Genomic DNA, 17,628 nt, shown 5'->3' on the forward strand with positions numbered 1-17,628 from the left:
AGGTTTGTGTCATCAGCTGAGTCATTCTCCGTTGCACTAGATTCGGAGGTTTCTACTCTGCGTGTCGGTGCCTGTCCACTTTTCTTATTTAATTCCTTTCTGGGAGCATCAAATTTTCGAGCAAACGTGAGAATGCGACCCTGCGAGTAATCTCTTTGGTCTCGATCAAACTTCTCTTGTTTGCGTGTTTTGATCTTCTGTTCATACTTGCCAAGCCTTATCTTCATCTGTGTCCTCATGTTATCAATCATTTCTTTGTCCTCCTCCATTTTAGCCAGTTCTTCCTCTATTATTTTTATCTCGAGTAATGCCTTTTCACGATCACTCCAGGCATATTTTATCAGGAGACCAAGGGTGCCCTTACAATAATGTGATGTCAGTTCCTCCCAGTCCGTTAACAGTTGCGGGTCGGGGTTCTCATACGACGGGACTGTATAAACTCTAAGCCCCCTTGGTACCATCTGTTCATCGAAATAATGCTGCAGGCTCGTCGCCTCCCACCACTTTCTGACCTCTCTTTCATATAGCCTTTCCAAGGCAGTCAGTCGGTCACTCAATTTATTTGGCGGGGTGGCTTTGGAGGATGGTATTGTTCCTTCCTTGTGCTTTTTGAACATTCCTTTGACGGCTTCATGCCGTGACGCCTCATTAAACAGAACCTGCAGGAACTCGAGCTGGATATATATATATATATATACATACACACACACACATATATGTTTACATTAGTTTATTTCTTTAAATTTTTTAAATGTGTTTTGAGTTTTGTTTTTATCGTTGTTAATGTATTTTATCTGTATTTGAAGTTAGTTTTAGTAATATATTTGTATATTTTAATGGTTTAATATATATTATGTTTTATTATTACTTATTGTATATGTTTACATTGTTTTATTATTTATTACAAAATTATTAAAGTTTTATCAAGAATTACTTTTATTAGTATAATGAATGTTATTGAATTTATAATTGACAATTAGATTTTATTTGTTATAGTTATCTTTAAACCTACATGTATTTATTTGAAATAATTCTTTAAAAAATCATTTACCTAATATTTACATGTTTATATTTTTTTAAAGTATGACTTTTTTAAAGATTATTGTAACTATTTTTAAGTTCAATAATGTCACTGTATTCAACAATATATCCTTTTATATGTTATGATAATATTTTGGTCCACCAAATTTTTTTAGTCAAAATTCTGTTTCTTATCGTTGTATCTATGTGAAGTTAACTTGATATTTTTTCTGCAATACCTTTGTATCACAATATTTTAGTGGGTGAAATATGGTTATAAAGCTGGTAAACTGTAAATATTTTATCCTAGATAAAGCAAAAAAATAAAAGCCATATTTTGTAACATTTTTTGCTTTGCAAAAATTTAAGAATCTGAAGTGTGACATTTAAAAAAAATCCCAAACTAATCAGAATCTAATAGTCAATTTAGTGAATGTTGGTGAAATCTAGATGACATTATGCAGTTTTTTACATTGTTGTAACAAAATTGCCCTTTAATTAACCTAGTCTGTTCTTTTGACATATTTTTCTTAATATGTTCCTTTGGACAGTCCAAAGTTGCCTTAGAGCTTGGAGATACATTTTAGCAAATTTTAGAAGGTAATTATTACACATTTTTGTTTTTTTTTGTAATTTTCCTATATTACAGGTATTTTGTATTCTAGTGGCATATAGAAGATGATGCCTATATTACTGGAATGGTAAATTACATATATCAAGGGGCTCAAAATATCATTCATTTTGGATATTTCTTATTGGATGCCATCAGAATATGAAGTTTTATTAAAATGAGGTGAATTGTTTATGTTATTCAGCGAAATGAAAGAGAAGCAACCAGGTAATACATTGGTCTTGAATCAACGTAATGGACTCCTGTGAAGAAAAAGATTTGAGGAGCTGGATTCAGATGATAGTGCTGCTGGAGAATGAAGTAGCACATGAGGCAACAGTCCACAGGAAAACCTATTTCCATGCTGCCACTAATGTTTACCCCATAGCCATATCAGCTGCTAGAGGTGCTGTTCTTGGGCTTGTCATACTGGATAAAGGAGGTGTGAGGATTTCCACTGAAAAAACATCACTAAGAGGTCGATTACGATGCTGTCCAGAAAGGCTCCGAATGGGATTCGGTATCTCAGAATCCGATTTGGAACCCTAGTTTCCAACCGAATCGTACACATTTCCTAATGACCGATGCCCGGAAACCATTCAGGCTGTCCGAATCAGTTCCGAAAGGCATTTGGACAGGCCGAGTCTTTCAGAGCCGAATCGTACAGCTCTATGGACATGGTTTACGAGCGAGCGATTACGATGCCAAATCGGACAGCCGTTCCGATTCGGACAGCCCGAACGTTTTCCAGGCATCATAATCGGTCATTGGGAAATGTGTATGATTTGGTCGGAAACAAGGGTTCAGAATCGGATTCTGAGATACGGAATCCTATTCTGAGCCATTCCGGACGTCATCATAATCGACCCCTAAGTGGTTGTTGAGCATCATGCTTGTGGCATTTTATTGCAGATGGAACACTCCTGCTGTTGCTCACTGTGCATTTATTTTGCTCCCACCTTGATTTTTAGCATAAGAAACCTTGCAGGTTTTTTAAGCTGCCAGAGAGTTTTAAAAAAATGCAAAGTTGTAAACTGGGGGACTTTGCAACATCAGAAATTAGATCAGCATAGGGGCAATATTTTTGAGCTGGTGATATGATATCAATTTTTGGAGTACTTAAGAAAACTGGAAGTATTGTTTGTGGTAAGGATGCCAAAAACATCTGACTAATTTTCCCTCACTTGATCAAAGCCCAATTAACTGTTGACGACTGTGTGCAAGATGTCTACTTGTGATCCCCCTTAACTTTGATGCTGAAATCATAAAGGTAACAACAAAGGTTTCTGTCAGAATACAACACTGTGAAGGCCACACGTACAACTCTTTCCATTGCCAGAAGAAAGAGTGACTACTTCTTCTAAACCTGGTGCCACGCCAAACTTAGTACACATTTGAATTCTGTCTAGTGTCTCCTTAAGAAGGTCCAGTTGGGAGGAAAAAGACACCAAGGGAAGGCAAGATCTTCCTTAATAATACCCGCAGTTATTGATTGATTGATTGAAGATGATGAGTGATACAACTGTTGAAAATGAAGGCTCAGGGATGAGAGACGGAGGAAAACGGCGTCTTTAAAGAGAAATATCCAGCTAGAATTGCACTTCAGAAAAAGAAGCAAAAATCAGAGCAAAAACAGTATCCCGAGAGGGCCACGAAAATATAGATAAGACAGAATTGCAACACATACTTCTCTGATTCAAGCCTTCCTATAAATGATCTAGACAGGGCACAATATCACAGTAAAGAAGTATAACTCCATCTTGAATGGGAAACAGTGACAGCAAAGAATTGATAGGAATAGAATTGATTTAAGGCTAGGAAATTTGCTGCTCCTTTGGAAGAATGGCTCTTCCTGGGGTGGAGCGTGGGAGAAAACAAATCTTCTGTTTAACATCTTTCCTTCCTTCTTTACAGCCTGCCATCAGTGGGGGAACTCCGCAAGCCTGTGCAGCTGAAGAGAGCAAGACCAAAGTCCTCACGGCTTGCCCAGCAAGAAGATCAAAACCATGCTGCCTGGCCCTCCGTTGATTTGAGTTTACATGAGTGGACTGCTTTCTCCAGCCTTTACTCCTAGATATATTATATCTTAGAGTAAGCTAGTCAGTGGAGAACAAAGGGCAACTCTCTGAAGGAGTGTCTTGAATCCTAAACCATAAGCAGAGCAATAGACTATTTACATTTGTAAAAATAAATCACAAATCTAAAACAATGAAAGTAACACAACTTTCTATTGCGATATGTATTTGAAAAACTTTAAAGGAGTCATGTTTAACCCTGAGTATTTCAGTTTTAGGAAGGAGTACAGGCAGAACAAGTGAATCGAGATACTGAACGGGAATAAAGGCTTTAAATGGATCTACATGATTGCTTTAAATGTAGAACTGCGAGCCTTTTTACAGAATGCTAGCTGGGAACATAGTTCATTAATAACGTGGAGCACTGTTGAAATCATATAGATAAAATGTTGTCACCTTAAGTGAGATTAATAGAGGAATGTGCAGTATCAGACAATTGTCATACTGCAATATCCATGTGGCAATTTCATGGAAGCAATCATGGTCTTTCCTGTAAAAGGCTTTTTGGTTTATGCATTCTATGCTGAAGATAACCTACTCAGGAACAGCATTCAGGTGTATGAGGTTCAATGCCCTAGTTCCAACAGGAGTAGGTGAGTTGTTCCGAGTATTGATCTGTTGTCTGGCATACAGCTCGGTTGAGTAATTCATGTACATGTGATGGAGCGAGGCTTTAAATAAGCATAAGAAAGCAAAACAAATGAGAGAATATTTCCTTGTTACTAACGAACTCACATATGAGTATGCTTACAAGAATAATCTAACATGTAAATTAAGTGCTGAAGGAAAGAAATTTTTAAATATGGTTGAGGAGAGAAGAGCAATTTATAAAAGGAATGAATTAGTCAAGCAGACTAAAACTGCTTTCTGGCAAAAAGAGGATGAGAAATTAAATGGTAAAATGCTTGAAAATATTGCAATTCACATAGACAAACCTGTTAGTGGAAAACTTTGCATTAGAGGAGATAACACACTTTTTGATAATTATTTTGTAGGTGCAAGTAACTGTGAAGATACTTATCAGATTATGGGAGGTTGGGGATTTAAAGGTGGAAAAGATCCTATCTTTCCTGGGATTTATTTTGTTTGTGGTGACAAAGCCTACTACAACCTTCCAGACCATTGGTATGGAACTTGTTATGTGGGAATTGTTTTTCCTAAAGTGTTTCATGTTGACAGAGATTCAGAAGGATTGTTTAAAATTCATAATTATGTAAATAGAGCTAAAAGAGAAACTTTTACCGAAGTTCTGGGAGATATTTTTCAAGCTGTAATTCCTTTTGTAGGTATAACCCTAAATGCAGGGAGAATCAGAAAATTGTCCACTATAGTTGATAGATTATCAACTGACACTGCTGATGGATTTCAATTAGTGAATGTTGAAGTTATTGCAATTAGATCTATGGTAATTCAAGACCGACTTGCTTTAGACATACTCCTAGCAAAAGAGGGAGGAGTCTGTGGCATTTTACATATTCAACATTGCTGTACTTATATACCTGATGAAAGTAAAAATATTGAAATGTATATTAAGAATATTACACAAATGCATTCAGAGATAATTCCTTTAGAAGAAGAAGATTTTACAGGGAAACTTTCAAAAAGGTTTCAAGCAATTAAAAACTGGTTTCATAATATCGGAAGTTCAATTCTTGGCAAGATTCTGGCACCTTTGATTGTAATAGTATTCATTTTTATTTTGACCAAATTAGGTTGTTTGTTACATAAAAGAAAGAAACAGTTGAAAGAAAAGAAAAGAATCTATAAACTCAGAAAAGAAGAAGAAAGGGAGATCGAATTACAGGAATTACATAGAGAGCGTCATGTTAATTGCAAAGATTATGCAGAAACAGACTTTTAGGTTTACTGATACAAATGAATTTGAATCGATTTCTTATAAATTTAATTTACCAAAATTTTGAGTGCTGGTGTGGTGATTTGTTAATCACCAGATGAGGGAGTTGATGGAGCGAGATAGAAAACAAAATTTTGTTTAAACTCGCAAAGTCACATTTCCATAACATGAATAATAATATTAATGATTTGTGATATGTTATGCTAATACAACTTAGATTAAACTTTACACGTGGGGGGACTAACATGTGTGCTCATAAACGTGCATAAATGTTGCATCTTTTTGTTCGTGCAAAATAATAAAATAATTTATTGTTTTCGTTTTTGTCATTACTAATTGCTGCAAACTTAAAAGAAGCATGTGCTTGTTTTGCTTTTCCTTGTCTGTGTGATGTCATTTCTACTATTCTAGGTGCATATGGGTCTCATGGAATAACGGAGACTGGTAAATATAAACGCTGCTTTATTTGTTTGCAATGGCTAGGTAACATTTTGATTAATCGGGTGGGTTAATTAATTAGTAAACCATGGGGTGGATACAGAATCTACTTTATTTCTTACATTAATACTTTTCTTGTGTTTGTTTTATACTAGAAAACATAAGTTGCCTGCTTTTGGGCCTAGTCATTTGAACCGCAGAAAAAGAGCTGACCTATAATTCTGCAGAAAGTCACGAGACGCCCATTCTGAATTAAAACGTTTATTGAAGCTACATTCACAAAGCAAAAACTGATGAGCTGACATCATTCTGTCGGACATGGCCAAGGTCGAAAGTGAACATTTTGTCAATCCTTAACTTGGCATCCGCGGAAGTATAATGAAAGTCAATGGACGCTGCGAGAATGACTTATTACATTTGTTGCAACATGAGGAAGCTTCTGGCTTCACGTGGAAGGAACAATGGTCTCTATGAAATATGATTTAGTGGAACTTTTTGAGAATTGGGTGACATGTCACTTGTCACTCTCAGCCAATGGGACGTCGAGGATTTCTGAAAACTTTCCTTTGCTTAGTTTAGTTAGCGTAGAAAGGTATAAAAAGTCATGCCCTTAGGGTTGGGCTGGCTGCTGCTTTCTGACTTTCCGATGAGGGTGATGTGCTGCTGGACTTTGCGTGGAGCACGTAAGAATCCTCAAAGAACTTTACTTTAATTTCTATCTATTTAGCTTATATAGGGACTTAGGTTTTAGAAATGCTAAACTTTAAATATTCACTTTGATTTTAGATTCATTTGCTTAAATTGTATTTTCTCTTAATTCTTTACAATCATGCTTGCTTTATTGCTAATAAAATTCAATTATAAAACCTCCAAATTATATACCATAACTTAGAAAATAAAATCTTACTTTTGACAAACAAGCTGGTCTTGGTTATTCAGAAGTGTAGGTTACTATTAGCTAGATCATGTCGCCTATGGTGGTCGTTTAAATGGTTGGGTTTTATTCTAATGACATTATTCCTTCTGCAAATGTATAAATATGTATATAGTTTGTAGATAATGTGTATAAAGATTTATTCTGACCACCTGATTCAGTAGGCCCAAAATATATCAGGTTCATAAATGGGTCCATATTTAGTATAGAATTTTGTTTATAGGTTATGAAGTTGGGTAGCGTTGTTTATGATATATTTTCTATAGCCCGCTGGATCACATGTCATTGAAATGATCTAGTTTGAAAATCTTGGTGGCATTGACTAAAACATGTTTCTAGAGAAGTAGTGGAGTGACCGGGCTTTTTTGGGAATACCTTCTACCTTTAAAGTGTCCACACTTGGGGGCTTATTGCGATGTCGGGAGGAAAGCCTCCGCTCAACAGTTGGAATCTCCCCGACCGCTTCAGAGATTTTGCGACTGACTTTGACGGTTTACAGTCCGACCCCCCCAATTACGATTATTGTGGTTGGAACGTACATCAGCCGGTTATTCCGACTTGGTTCCGACCGAGTCACGGATTATTCGTGTTGGTCGGAACCGCACCGTAACCCCATATGGATGGTGTTTCCACCGTCAGGATTATGATGTCGGTTTCCAACAGCCATTCCACGTCAGCATGTCCGACACGGAAAGGCTGTCGGAAAGTGACATTTGTGGCCCCAGGCAGGTCCTCCTGCCCCCCCCAGCCAACGGTTGGTGGTTGAGGGGGTACCTAAGACATGGGAAGCCCGCGGCAGGGTGCAGGGTTTTCAACACACACCCCATTTCCCCATAGGAGCTTGTGTTACGGCCGGTTCTCAGGTGTAACATGAGCTCCCTTAGGAAACTATATGAGTCCGACTTTACAGTGTTCGGTCGCATCGTAATCTGGCAGTCGGGAACTGCCAACCGTAAGTCGGTCGGTCCCGAATCCGAGACAGAGTCGAGCAGAGAATTTCTGCCCTACATCGTAAGGATCCCCTTGGTGTATTAACCCCAAAAGACAACAAACATAATGGATCACAAATCATAAAAATGTTCAGAGTCTTCTCCAAGATAAAGTCAAAGCTCAGTCAACACAGTGGAAGGGAAGCCTAAGCGTAGCAATAGGATATACTACTCAGTGGGTAACAGGAGGATATCACAGAAAAAGTAATAAACCAGGGACCTATCAAGATGAGAAAGGAAGTACACTGGAATAATCACACCTCCCCTTTCAACCGAAGCTTCTTTGAGACCACAGTGTTTGGACCGTTGGCCTAGGATACAATTACCAGGATATCTCCTTGGGGATCAACAAGGTGGTCCCGCTGTACATTGGGCTTACTAGGGATATGATGAAGGCCAAAACGTACCTTGTAAATGACTGCTATTAGATAATAAATGCCTAATGCAAGCTTTAGTTGAAACTTTGTCAGCAAGCTCCTTCGTAGATCCAGTACAGAAGCAGCGGAAGACAGAATTATGGATGAACTGTGTTAACATTGATAGGACGAAGTATTTCACTGCAGGTGCTCCCTTCAAGGTGGGAAAGAAGAAGTGGAAGATAAAGTAGGCATAGTTCCGCAACGAACCGAGGGCCTAATTTTAGGGACAGACGATTCACAGCTTATGAATGGTGGAAAGAAGTTCTCTTTTCTCAGGATGATATCCCTACCGGACTTGGCAACAGGAGGAGAGAAAGAATAGATAAAATGACAGGAAAATCAACAGGCCAACATTCAGGTAGAGGTAACTGGGGACAGTGAGGCAAACTATTTCAGAGTAACTCAGCAAGTCTAAGCCAGGGTGTCTAAGAAGCTTGAGGGTCAGAGGGTGAATGTAAGGTAAGAAACTCAGGGGCATATTATCAAGCCCCAGCGATAATTACCGCTAAGCGCACTTAGCGCTAGGATAATTATCGCCGGGTAGCGTGGATTTTTATCACTGAGATAGCGTGCTATTAGCAACGCTTATCTCAGAAGTGATACAAATCCTCGCACTACTGCCAAATGATAGATTATCACTGGAAAACCAATGATAATCTCTCGAAGTTTGGCGTTAGCTTGATGATAGGGGCTCACAAACTTAGCCATGATATCCACCTTCCATAGGATATCATGGCTAAGTCAGGAAAATACCAGGTGTAAAAAAAGCAGCGCCAACCGCGGTTAGCGCTGCTTTTTTTTTATCACGAACAGGGTTAGCGAAATCCTTGATAATAGGAGAAATGTCGCTTAACAACATTTCTCCTATTATTTTTCTCTGGAATGCCCCCTTTACATCTCATTAGAGATGCAAGGGGAAGCGTAGAGAAAAAGGGTGCTACATGCGAATTTGCGTGTTAGCACCCTGTTGCTGATAGGGAGATAATTTTATCTCCGCTTTCTTGGCTTTTAAAGCCAAAAAAGTGGAGGTAAAGCCCTTAATAATATGCCCCGCAATTTTTCTGTCCCTGATGCTGCTTTATTTTCTTCTGAAGGGCTATTGCTGATGGGTGAGTGCACTCTGTGACAAAGGACAACCTGACAGGCCAAGATAGCAATTTGTAATTTTTTGAGTACCTTATGTCTCCTTACTTTACAGAGTGTAGGAGGCTCCTTTTAGAAAGTGTTACATCAGTTCCAGAAGACAGCAAAGAATAGGGGATACCGCATACATACTTTGTAGAAATATAAGGTAGATTTGTTTTTTAGATTTATGGCAACTGAAAGGAGCTGTTAGCAAAGTAGAATTGATGAGGATACATTTACTGATTCACTTTTCAAGACCTCCTCAGACACAAGTATATTTCAGCTGAGCCAAATACTACAAACATACCACTAGTTCGTCCCACAAATGGCAAATGTAAAACTTCGCCTTTAAAGTGTTGGAGTTCAAAATCTAAGTGAGGGAGAAAAAGGAAGATGATATGATCAGAGAAAGACGGGTGAGAAAGAAAGAGTGGAGAGACATAAAAACAGGAAAGAGAGATTCAATAAAATACTTACCCGTCATCCCCTAGATACAAATAATCCAGTGGATTGACACCTCTTGAATTTAGCACATTATTAGATTGAATCTTGGCTGACTTCACATTTTCTTAACCGTAATCATGTTTTGTCCCTTCTGCTTCATGCATGGTCTGTCCTACTTGAATTCTTGTTTTTTTCCCAAAGACCTTTATCGCTTACTCTTCCTCTGCTCAAAACCTTGGGATTCTTGTTCAGTTCCCTACTGGAGTTTGCTGCTTTGAATGTGTTTATTGCAGTGGCATAGCTAGACCTACCTTCCACCAAAGGCGGCCTCTAAGTTTGCTGCCCGGTGCATATAAGGGTGGGGGGAGGTGGCAACCGATAGACAACTTGTTCCAGGGGGTGTGGGGGTGTCAGCTGAGACAGACAACTTGTTCCGATGGGGCCGGGGGGGAATGTTGGTAGTCAACAGACATAACTTGCCTACCTCCAGTGCCCCCAAATAGAGTACCTCCTGATATCGGACCGCCCCCCACATCCCTCTAGCTACGCCATTGGTTTATTGCAAAAAATGTGTCGCTTCCATTTTGTAGCGCAAAAAGGGAAGTTTTGGAAAAAGGAGGAACAAATAACAAAGTATTTGACAAATAGGTGACTAATAATTCTCCTATTTCGGTGGCCTTAATCCACTGTTACTATTGTTTATTTAACAAAGCCATCGCTAAAAGTAAAAGACGTGAAAACAAGTTTTATTTACTGTAATCACCAGCCGGTTATTTTTCCATCCTCAAAATGAAGACATTTTGACCCTTGTTCATTCTTGAAACTAACACTACAAATGCTGGTGTTCCCTGGCTTTCACTATTTTTAATCTTTACAGGAATGTTGGGCTGAGATTATTTGCGGGTGTAGCCAAATAAGAGTGCAACATACTTCCATTTACCCTGCAAAACACTGAACTTTTTATGGTTATAAAATATTTTAGGTTCTATCCACCTGGCTATACAGTCAATAATGCCCTTTCATTCAGGTACTTATATTCTGTCTAGCAGTAGGACACCTTACTAGTGAGCTCTACAAATGTAGTACAATACAATTGAGGGTGGCTAGAATCCTTTTACAATCTCTTCAGAATGACTGCATACCTCGGTTTTTTGCCCCCTTTCCTGAACTACCTCTTCCAATATTCATCGAGTCATTACTGTTTTCGTTGCAGTACCAGTTTTATTCTCCATCTTGTCTTTAAATGTAATTTTTACATGCTCCTTTATGATCTGTTCTCCTTGATTTCCCCCTATGTTTCTAGTTGTTCACTGCATTCTGCACCTCAATGTAAGTTATTTTCACCCTGTCCCCATGTGCTTCGTCCCATTTCTGTTCTTTTGATCTCATGGCTCCTTAGCTTTGAAATTCCAGTCGATGCCCTTCCTGCTCGTGTTGGAAGTGCACCTGATGACCAGCAAGCACCCTGTACTGTGACAAGTGATAACGATGTCCATTTAGGTTGTAATTGCAGATACTCTTTAAATCGTGCAGCCATGTACTGTTAATATCTGTGTCCATGCACTCAACTTGCATTAAAGGGCTACCCAGCGAATTGGGTCATTAACGCACAAGCCTGCATCATCAAAGTAATTTTGTGACTGCGTGAAGCTAGGTAGAGTCAAAGCGCCAGGATACCCTCTGGGTGACAGTTCGTGCTATAAAAGTATGCGATAAAAAAAATAAAAAAATAATAATAAAAGTATCATTGTAGAATGTCTACTGAATGTCTACTGGATGTCTACTGAATGTCTGGGGATTGTTAGTGAAGCATGACTGGTCACAAAGAAGTGTTTTTTTCTTCTCTACAATGGACGGCCCATTATAGCCATATAGCCCGCCGTAGCGGGCTATACCGGCTATTAAAGGCCCGCTGAATCGTTAAAGGCCCGAGCCGAAGGCGAGGGACTTTAACGAGACAGAGGGACTTTAATAGCCGCTATAGCCCTGCTACAAAGGGCTATAAGGCTATTAGAACATTTTGCCACTAGAGGGAAGAATGTTCTAACAAATTAAACAAAGGGTTCTCGAAGCTCGAGGGGATATAGATCCCCTCGAGCTTCGAGAAGCCTTTGTAGAACATTGGAATGTTGCTCTGCGGGCCTTTATCGGCCCGTAGAAGCAGGGAGCACTCCATTGTCTGCAATGGAGCTCCCAACATTCCAATGTTCTAATCTTACTTATGTCTACTATAGAGAGGTAACAATATCATCTTCATTTAGCAATAAAAATGGTGCGAACGGCTTCATGAATGCTGACAGGTCCTTATATTTTTACAATTCGAAATATGATTTATGCTTTGCTAATAATTATCTGACCTATTGAATGACGTCTTTGATCTTATGGCCTACTATCCTTCCTTCAGCTCGATAGAACTGAGTTTTCACATGCTCGAATCTTGCCTTTATCAAGTCTCCTTTCCTCAGGGTTTTTCTTCAGTCATTTTTGGCCTCTATCCTTCCATACCCTCTGAGACAGAAATTGATGGCTTTTGTTTTTTCTGCCTAGATCTACATCAACAGACTAACACTGGAGCCATGTAGGGCAAACATCATTCAGTTTGTGGGTAAACGTGTTTTAATCCTAGAGCCTATGGCCATCTGGATGACAGAATATACTGATCTTTAATCTTTGTCTCTCGTAATAGCCGTGCCTCTAAGATATATCAGTGGGATATGATACCCATAAGGCTACCGAAGATATGCACTAAGCCATCACATATGTCCTATCTCTTTTCATTTGTGGGGTGAGAGTATATATCATTTTCTATGTTAATGTGCACCTGGTCCGCTTCTTTACTAATAATCTTGTGCTAAACATCTCAAGGCAAGCCCAATTTTTGACTAATGACAACTTGCAAAAATCATCATTGTGATCATAATGCATGCGTTGCTGCAACAAGCCCGAGTAATGCCCCCACTTACTATATAAATATTGGAAACAATCAGACCTCCCATTTAGAGGCACTTGTGGTGTATGAGATGATAACACCTCACCTGATGAATACTGATAGCACTGAGGTGTGGTATTTGAAGGGTGTGGTATTAGCTCCCTTTCTGAGTTCTGCACCTCTGAGTGTGGGTTAACACAGTAATATCACTTCTCCCTCTTTTTCAACTTCAAAACGCAAAATGTGAGATATTTTGCCTCCTTAATTCCATGTGGGTTTTTTAGTGCAATCCTAGCTGAAGGACAGCGGAGCACCGCCCAGTGTCAAAGGTAAAAGAGGGTTCCACAATGAAATAAGAAAGAGTGTAAACGATTTTGTAACTTGCTGGTCAAATGAAACAATACCCACTTTAACATCCGATCGATTTCCAATCAGATTTAAAGTTTGGGGGAAACTAAAAAGACTGGCATTTTTTCATTATTGATGGCCTTCCCGTGATCAATGGGTCTTGCAGACGGGCTAGAATAATGACCTGAGAAGTCAATCTTTTCTGTTGTACCCCAAAAGCTTTATATATAATTACAGAAAGCAGAGTAGGGAAACAAAGTGCATTCTTTCATTAAGGAAAATGCTTTTCCTCGAAATGCAGAGGGATGGCTGTTTCTCTTTTGCATGATGGTTTTTGAAGAAGATACATCTGCCTTTGTCTGGAGCTGTGTACTTGCAAAATATCCTATTTATTCGAGTCAAATTCCACCACAAGTAAACACAGAGTAATATTTAGAAAACACGCAATGTTAGGTTTGTTGCATGTTCTCAACACGTAAAATAATTCCCTCCTATTCTCTGGGGATGCAAAAAAAAAGCCTGCGAAAAACAGAAACTTGTATTTGCCGTAGAAACTATTTATTTGTTGACGAGTCGCAATTTTTTGAAAATGTTTCTTCGTATGCGTGTTTGAGAAAATCTCTCCTTAAGTTGCTAATTGACTTTGCTCGGCATTCCCTGTACTGTAATAAAGTTAGAGAACATAACAGGAAAACAGGAATTGGCCAATGCTTCTGCTGTAGTTAATATATGCAGTGGCCACCAAAACCATGACCAGCAAAACTGTCTCTTCGCCTCTATTCGTTGAAATACGGTAGACGTTCTTAGAAGAAATATGTCAAATGTTCTACAGTACAATATTCGGTGTAGCTCAGATACAGTAATGCCTATTTCTTGCATTCATTAATCGGAGTGGGACTTTGAATAAATGAAGTTTTATCTGCTAGCATAGTCATTCATATATTGAATTGTGTTTTTACGATTTCTTAAATACCCAATTTTGCAAATTACATTTTCTCTGGGCTCTTTCTCTCGTGCTGGTGGCACAAGGCAAAGTGTTTTTTTTTCAACATAGTTATTGTTAAATCGTTTTTGAAAATATGCCAAATTTGTGAATTTTGTGTGAAAATTATTTCTTATAATTAGTGTTTTCAGTGATGCATGGAGTCATAACCAATGAATTAATGCCACCCCTGAAGCGAGTTACCTAGGTCATTTAGAAGAGTAGATAATGAGATACATAGTTATGCCACCTTTTTGGGCAAGATGTTTTTAGTGACAGGATGTTGCTCATGCTCATTCCTCCTCTCAATCAGTTTCCTGCTGTAAGTTATCTCTCCCTTCTCTGCAAAACACCAACTGAATGGCATAAATATGATTGCAATTTACAACCTTGTTATAAAACCGCATTGTGATAACCGAAGTATCATTTTCAAGGGCTTCTGCTGAAAGTGTTAGTGTGGACGTTTAAATTCTACTAATTTTTGTTACAGGGATGTTAAATTTAGTGTTAATCATGTTCAGTAGTTATCCAGAGGGAAGATGGAAGATTTCTCTTATCTTAAGAAATGGGTTGGTGCTAATACATTAGAAAATTATGTCGTTGTTTCTGATTTGCCAATGTGACCCTAACCGTGATCATACTATGCTGAATTTGCAGAATCTAGTAATAGAAAGTGTGATTTTGCATTATTTTGTTATTCTGTATTTCAGTCTTTATGGCAAAAATGTGCATTTTCCTCTGTACTGCATTTTTAACTGTTCTGTGTTAAAATCCACTTTTTATTTTGTTTTGGTCTAAATCTCAGTCCTGTAATTTTCAATATTTTTTTCTGTTTTACTCTGTGCTAATTTGTGTTTTACCGACAAGGACTGTAGTCTCTAACTGCTAGATCAGCTGGAGACTCTGGGGGTGAATATCTTGGGTATATTACAGGGAGTTCAAAATATTGGGGTCCAGCTAACTGTTAGGGTTCGACTCCCACAAAGGTATGATATCACCTCCTCTTTAGGTGGTCCCCTAAAGATGTTTTGAGAAATTTTGGTCTTGGCCACTCTAAGTAAGGTAGAAATGAGCTTGGCAGATTTGCCAACTTTTTTGGTGTTGGATTCTCCAGTGGGGTGGCATGCCATGGATGTAGCTTGGGGGTAATCAAGGGTCGCAGCGGTGACCTCGAGCGTGTTCCCTGCTACTCCTGGCACTTCCTTTGTGACCCCTGGCCTCAGAGCAGGCAAACAGTTTGCCCCTTCTGAGCAGGAGTCACAAACAAAGTGCCAGGAGTAGCAGGGAGCAAGCTAGAGGTCACAGCTGCGACCCCTGACTACCTCCAAATGATGTCCATGTTGCAAGCTGCATTGCTGTGCACTCGTGAAGGAGCTAGAGTGTAAGTATGAATAGGGAGAATTTGAATGTATGAATCTGTGTGTTTGTGATGATGGGTTTCTGTTTTTGTAGTGATCTGTTTAGTTATGTGATGATGATTGATAATTAAGGCTTCAGTCTGTCAGCTAATTACTATTTTGATGTTATATTATTCGTATTTGTCAGCTCATTTGTTGTTATTTTTGTTAAAAAAGAGAATTGAGTTTGCTATTGGCTTTTTGACATAAATCCAAGATTTCTAAATATTATTTTTACTTTGTCAATATTGGGGTATGTCGAGTGAGGCACACATTTTTCACCTTCAGGTTTTGGAGATTAACTTGGGTTACTGTGCTTGACCTGAGTGCACAGGGTGTACTTCATTACCTTGGAGGTGTAATTCTGCTAGTCAGAGACTTGCCTAGCGAGAACTTTGTAGGTTATGTGAACTTTCAATCTTCTTTTCTGATGCTGTTTTCTTTGATTTGACCAACATTGAGTTCTTTCTGTCGAGAGTATTTTGCTTGCTTAAATACTGACTTATTTTACTTTCTATGATACACCGACAAAGAGTTTATTGATTTCTAAATGTTTATTGTGCTTCTGTAGTTGTTTCTTTGCTGACTAAGAAACTGCACTGCGATTGACTGTTCATCCACGGACAACATTGTCACATTGTCACTGTAGTTATGCTGGGGTAGGACAATTGGCTGTTGTTTGAGTAATTCGTTTTAGGGTTAGTTTGACTTTTTGAGTAGTTTTGAGCTTGGTAAGTGTAACCATAGGTGGAGTATTAACAAAACATACCCCTAAGAGAGATGATAAATGAAAGAATGGTCAGAAAATGCAAAAAAAAGGCAGACTGACAATTGAGACGGTGGAAGAAGTTGTGTAGTACACATGTGTCTGCCTTCCCAAGTGGAATAAATATACAGCACATGATGGGAAATTACAATTTCCTATGGAGGACACCCTTAACTTTGAGATTTTTTTTTTTTTTTTAGACTGACCATGTAAAATATGAAAACAAAGCCTAGAATTACACAGTTCAAAGAGCTCAGTAAATGGGATTGCTTGGCGACAGAAAAGTAGAGAGAGAAGAAAGATAGATCATTTCAGAAGTATTTCAGGGACTGGTTGATGCCAGACTAGAAGGAGAGGAAAACGCAAGAAGAAAAGACAAAATGGAAAGTGTTAAAACTTTCCCTGCCACAGAGACAGAACAGGTTGAAACTGATAAATTGAAAGAGAAGAGAATGAAGAATCAGAGGAGGATGATGAAAAATTCTCTATTGATATTGAGACCTCCTCTGTACACAGAGAGACCAGCAGAATCACCTCAGACTACTGTTGGACTTGGTGGAGGGGGAGATAGAGCAGCAGTTCAAGCTTCTACTGGAGTTGTAAAAAATGCCCCTGTAGACGTTCTTACTACAATGGCAATGCCTAGTACAAGTGAGGCAGAGCACACTGTCTCTACAGTGGTGATAGAGCCACATTCCAAAGAGACTTGTATTGGAATTCTGAAGGTAGAATTTAGAGAGTTTCTTCAGGGTAGTGTGTATTTGAACTGACTACTGACATGTAAAGTGGATGAGATGAGATACTTGATCAAAGAAGCGGCCAGATGTGCCAATTAAGCACATCATAAATTGGAAGAATTGGCTGATGAATTAGTTGTTGACATAAGCAAAATGAAGAATGTAAAAAAAAATAATCAAATGGATGTGACACATTAAAAAAAGTTAATGGGTCTCATTACCGTGAGAGCCCATATTAAGGATTAAGACGGGAGATTACATGCAATGTTGAAAATTAAAAAAAAAAAGGAATAATAAATAAGAAAAGAATGAAAAACAGTCAAGCAAAGTCAGGAGAAGGCATAGTAAGTGATTGAGATGTGGAAACAAGTGCAGTGACACAGAAGGAACTTTGTACATGTCACTTGGACAAGAGCAGATTTGTTTGTTTTTATGCATAATTTTTCAAAGTTGAGAGAAGACCCAGCAAAGTGGTAAGAAGAGCTTCATAAATTAACACACCTTTCTCAGATGCTGTAGGTCGATTTAAAATTCATTATTTTAAATTGATGTACCAGGAG

This window comes from Lissotriton helveticus, chromosome 6 (assembly GCF_964261635.1).
Source record: "Lissotriton helveticus chromosome 6, aLisHel1.1, whole genome shotgun sequence".
NCBI classification, from domain to species: Eukaryota; Metazoa; Chordata; class Amphibia; order Caudata; family Salamandridae; genus Lissotriton; species Lissotriton helveticus.